Raw genomic sequence first — 5,030 nt, forward strand, 5'->3', positions numbered from 1 at the left:
TGGAATGATATTCCACAAACTCTTTATCTGACAAAAGAAGAGGATTGAGTCTCCAGGAGTACACAAAGGGATCATCCGGGAAGCTGAGTTCCAAAACAAGTGGACTGTGATATTACTGTGCTATTGTATTTACAAGTCTTGATATTAGGAAGCAATTTTTTGTCGAAAAAAAGTAATCCATATGAATCTTTTCTCTGAGGAGCAATCTAGTGCTAGATCCGTAACAGTATTCATGGCTCTTCCAAGGACCAATTGGTGTGTATCAATCTGTGGAAGGGAATTAAGAAAGTAACTGAAAAATTTTGAGTTATTCCCATTCGGAGCACTCAAAAAAAGTGAAGTATTAAAAAGGAATCCTGTCACAACTACATATCGACCACCTGGGTCAGCTGTTGTGTGAGAGACTATAAATGGAATATTCTTATTGATCAAAATTGCTGCGCCTCTGGCTTTACCATTAAATTTGGAATGAAAAATGTGTCCAACCCAACTTCGTCTTAATCTAGCATGGTCATTACTCTTAAGGTGTGTTTGTTGAAGAAATGCTACATTTCAGTTGACTGCTCGCTGCAGTCTCTGAGCAGCTAGCCTTTTTTTTTTTAGCAGACTGCTTAGGAGGTATTTCACTTCAGGATAAGCCAAAAAGACGGAAAAAACAACTACTAAAACAATGTTGACTTTCTTAATAGAGCTTAAGGAATCTCTGAAATCGGGCCACAATAGGTGAACCATAAAGTAATTTAACAAATAACTGGGACCTCGTGGTTTGCGCGTCTACTCCATAACGTGCACCTTACTCCGGCTCCAACACATCAAATCTTGAAGCGTGGGATACTGTTTGTCTTTTTTATTTTTACTTGTGGTGTACTGTGAAGGTACGCTCTGTAAGGCTGCATTTTTAGCCTGAGTATGAATCTCAAAAAACACTTCCTCCATTGAGGAGACAAAACTATTCACAGTAGATTGGCTTAATCCTGCTGCCCTGAGCTGTGCAACAGCAGAGGCACACATATCCAAAGTGCTCTTATTTGACCTTTTCAACTTTTCAGATGTTGTGGGTGTTTCTTCTACATTAGTTGACATCACCTCCCCTGTAATGCTAACTTTAACTTCCACATCAGGCTGTAGATTAACATCAGTGTCAACCTGTTGGTCAAAATAGTTAACATGTTTGGTATTTAAATGTTTTCTAAAACCTGTGGTTTGGATGAATGTGTACATGGAGTACAAGGAGTACAGAGGACTGACTCAAGACTTTGTGGACTGGTGCCAGCTGAACTACCTCCAGATCAACGCCAGTAAAACCAAGGAACTGGTGGTAGACTTCCGCAGGCACAAGCATTCTCCACTGCAACCACTGAACATCCAAGGTATGGACATTGAGGCTGTGGACAGCTACAGGTACCTTGGTGTTCATCTGAACAACAGACTGGACTGGACTCATAACTCAGACGCCCTCTACAGGAAAGGGCAGAGCAGGCTGTACCTGCTGCGGAGACTCAGGTCGTTTGGGGTGGAGGGCCCACTCCTGAAGACCTTCTATGACTCTGTGGTGGCTTCTGCTATCTTTTATGGTGTGGTCTGCTGGGGCGGCAGCATCTCTGCTGGGGACAGGAAGAGACTGAACAGGGTGATCCGAAGGGCCAGCTCTGTTCTAGGATGCCCTCTGGACCCAGTGGAGGTGGTGAGTGACAGGAGAATGGCGGCTAAGCTGTCATCCCTGTTGGACAACGTCTCCCACCCCATGCAGCAGACTGTGACAGCACTGAGCAGCTCCTTCAGTGGGAGACTGCGGCACCCACGGTGTGGGACGGAGAGATTTCGCAGGTCTTTCCTCCCCACTGCTGTCAGACTCCACAACAAAGACTTTAACTGAACAAACACACACATCCACACATGTGAAATAACACTAAGTGCAATAATCTTTTCTGGCATCGTTGTATTTTTACTCAGTTGTATATAGCATTCGTATTCTATTTTTATCTTATTGTATATTTTTATTCTATTTTATTCTACTGTATATAGTATATTATTTTATTCTATTCTGTACAGCTGTGTACTGTATTTATTCTTATTGTATTCTAATTTTTGCGTCATAACTTTTGCACTGTCCACTTCCTGCTGTGACAAAACAAATTTCCCACGTGTGGGACTAATAAAGGTTATCTTATCTTATCTTATCTTATGTTGTGAAGCAGGGTGTTGTAAGATGTGCCAAACACAAAATGTGCTTTAAACAGTTCATCAAAAGCACCAAGTGAAGAGGTAGACTTGCATGGTATGGCATTGTTGTCAAGAATAATGAAGAACCGGTGGATGTCATTCTTTTTCACCCCAACAGCCAGGAGGTAGGGTTGAGTGCTGGTAGTGATGGCATCAAGGTGCTCTTGGATATTTGCTCCAGTATGAAAAGACAAATACAGACAAGCAATAAGAATCAAGTGTTTCTTAAATTGGTAATTCATAACACAAAAATAGAAAAGAAACACAAACCTTCTTGAAGACAACAAGATGCCGTTCTGTTTAAGAAGCTGATACATTTCCTGGTCTCTTCTGACCCTGACCGGATGGTGGAATCAGATGTAATAGCAACAGAATTGCTGAGAGGTCACTGTCCCAGCCTGCAAAAAATATTTGTTTTTAATAAAGTTGAATCATCAGCATCAACAACATATTTCAATGCATCTGCATTGACAAAATGTTTGAGTAGACCCAAAATACAAAAAGGATAGCTGTTCTGTGACAAACATTATATATGCTATAAATGTGCTAATCCAAGAAACAACAGCTTGTAACAGCAGTCTGGCGAGGAAGGAGCGGCTAGCCGGTCCAGCGGGCATGTGGTGTGGAGGTTAGCCGGATAACACGGAGCCAGTCAGTTAAATTAAACAACAGACCTTTATTCCTTGTCAGCAACATAAGACCATACAAGCCAGGTCTCCACGGCTCTACACTGTCCGTACATACATGTGCGGGGATCGGTAGTCGCCGGTGCCAGGCCGTTACAATGGTGAGGTCTATCCTGAGAACAGAACACGAGCAGCATGTAATGGCTGCCACGCTATACTCACACACCCCCTAGGAGACTCCCCCCCTAGTGGTGCTATAACCCAAAAGGTTTGTTACAAGCTCACCAATGTCAACATTAAATTCAGTGGCATCCTCAGGAGAGTCAACTGCCAGCAAGAGTTTTTTCAGGTCACTGGTTGAAGGAAGCTTTCTGCCTTGTTGGATAATCTTTCTTTTGAATGTTGTTGGCCACCTTTTCAGCAACCTGCCTGATACATCCTCACCAAACATCAGTACAAAATCCTGTTCGATCTGTAACAGGGATAGAGAATAGAGAATTATATCTGCTATCTGCAAAAAATAAAATGTGTTTACATTGTCAAAGTAATGACAAATATTCACCAAGCCTTTGATATCTTTGAAATGTGGAAAAACAGACAGTATGTTGCTTGACAGCAGGGGGTCAAGGACCATGTTGTGTCGATAAACAAATGTCAACTTAATCTTCTTCTTTACTGTGTCTTTATCAGCTGAATGTTTCATCAGAGAGATTGCTTCCTTGCACTCATCCTCACTCAGTAACTTCTCTGTAACAAACTGCAACTCTCGTCTGACAGTTGGCCCACCACACCGGACTTCACCCGATGATCCATCTCCTGGTGCTAGACAATACGAAATACAGCTTTATCAAAACTAATAACAACATTTGATAACCATTATTAATACAGTACCACAATTTGGAACTGTATACTGTATTTCCACTGAATTATAAGTGTTACCTCCAGATGATAATCGCCTCCCTTTAGCAGTCCATCTCTGTATGGTTTTTTATCCTCCAGGCCAAGTAACCAGTGCCACTTTCGCAATCATAATAATGTTCCTTGGAGAGTGACATGTACAGACATTTTGTTTATTCATTTATCAGTTATGTAACAATGAACAGTTGATAAGGACGTACATTTTGGCAGGATTTAAAATGATTAAATGCGATTTTAGTTGTATCAGTTATTACTGTGAGCTACTTACATAGCCATTTTTGGAGTACGGGTCACTGAGGTAAGGGAAAAAGGTTACAATTCCTCTGGCATACATTTCTTTTACCTGTCGTGGTGGTGATGTACTGCAAGATCAAAAGGAAAAGGACTAGTCAGCTTCCCTGGAATTAATAGAGATTTAAAATCATTTGAAAATGATAGTAAAATCAAAGGGCCAGAAATAAATTACCCATTTTTTTCTGTCAAGTCAGCTACCAGTATGTTGACCATTTTTCTTCTGGTTTCATCCACCAGGGACTTTATATTTGATTGTATTCATTTATTATACGTTCTCCACCAGGTTTGCTGGTGAGAATCGATTCCAACAATTGGAAAACACAATAAAAAACATTCTACATGTTGATATAACCACAGTTCAGAGCACTTAAGCTACAAACAAAAATGATACTGTTAGAAGAATGGGGAACTCTGCTAACTCTTACTTGCTTAGCTTCTGCATCCAGCTTCTGACGTTTCCTAAAAGGGCTGTCTGAAAGGATGACCGTATCCTGTGAATCTGATGAATGTGGCGATAATAACTGGGACTGCTCAGGAGACACTTCTGCAGAAGCTGCTTCCAGTCAAAGCTACATGGGAGGGACCCAGAGAGAGTTTTCCTCATGCTTTCATCCAGAAGGTGCTGCTAGATTTGTACTTGCATATTTAAAGTTTGCAGTGATATTTTGTTTGGATTCTCCTACCTTCTACATTCTATCCAAACTGCCACTGGCAGCTTCTGCATGTTGAGGCAGCAGGCTGGCACTCCATGGAGCCCATATGTTATGGTTTAATTTGCAGTTAAATCCCCAGGTGATAGCTTTACGTATAGGTTAAGCCTGTTCTGAACTCTGATGGTTTTTTAGGACACATCATGTTTTGAAAATCTTGGCTGAAGCACCTCTCTCCGCCTCGTTGTCACATGAGGTGGGAAGTAACAAAGTACAAATATTTTGTTGGTGTACTAAATTACAATTTCCAGGTACTGTA

The 5,030-nt window shown here is 41.3% G+C and overlaps 1 pseudogene; it reads right to left on the minus strand.

The window, feature by feature from the left end:
- Nucleotides 1-262: 262 nt before the first annotated feature.
- LOC146660822 (uncharacterized) lies at nucleotides 263-4,785 on the minus strand (annotated as a pseudogene).
- Nucleotides 4,786-5,030: the final 245 nt, after the last annotated feature.

Source organism: Rhamphochromis longiceps, linkage group LG10 (assembly GCF_057381845.1).
Source record: "Rhamphochromis longiceps isolate RC_006_pf linkage group LG10, R_longiceps_female_GT1.1, whole genome shotgun sequence".
Classification (NCBI taxonomy): domain Eukaryota; kingdom Metazoa; phylum Chordata; class Actinopteri; order Cichliformes; family Cichlidae; genus Rhamphochromis; species Rhamphochromis longiceps.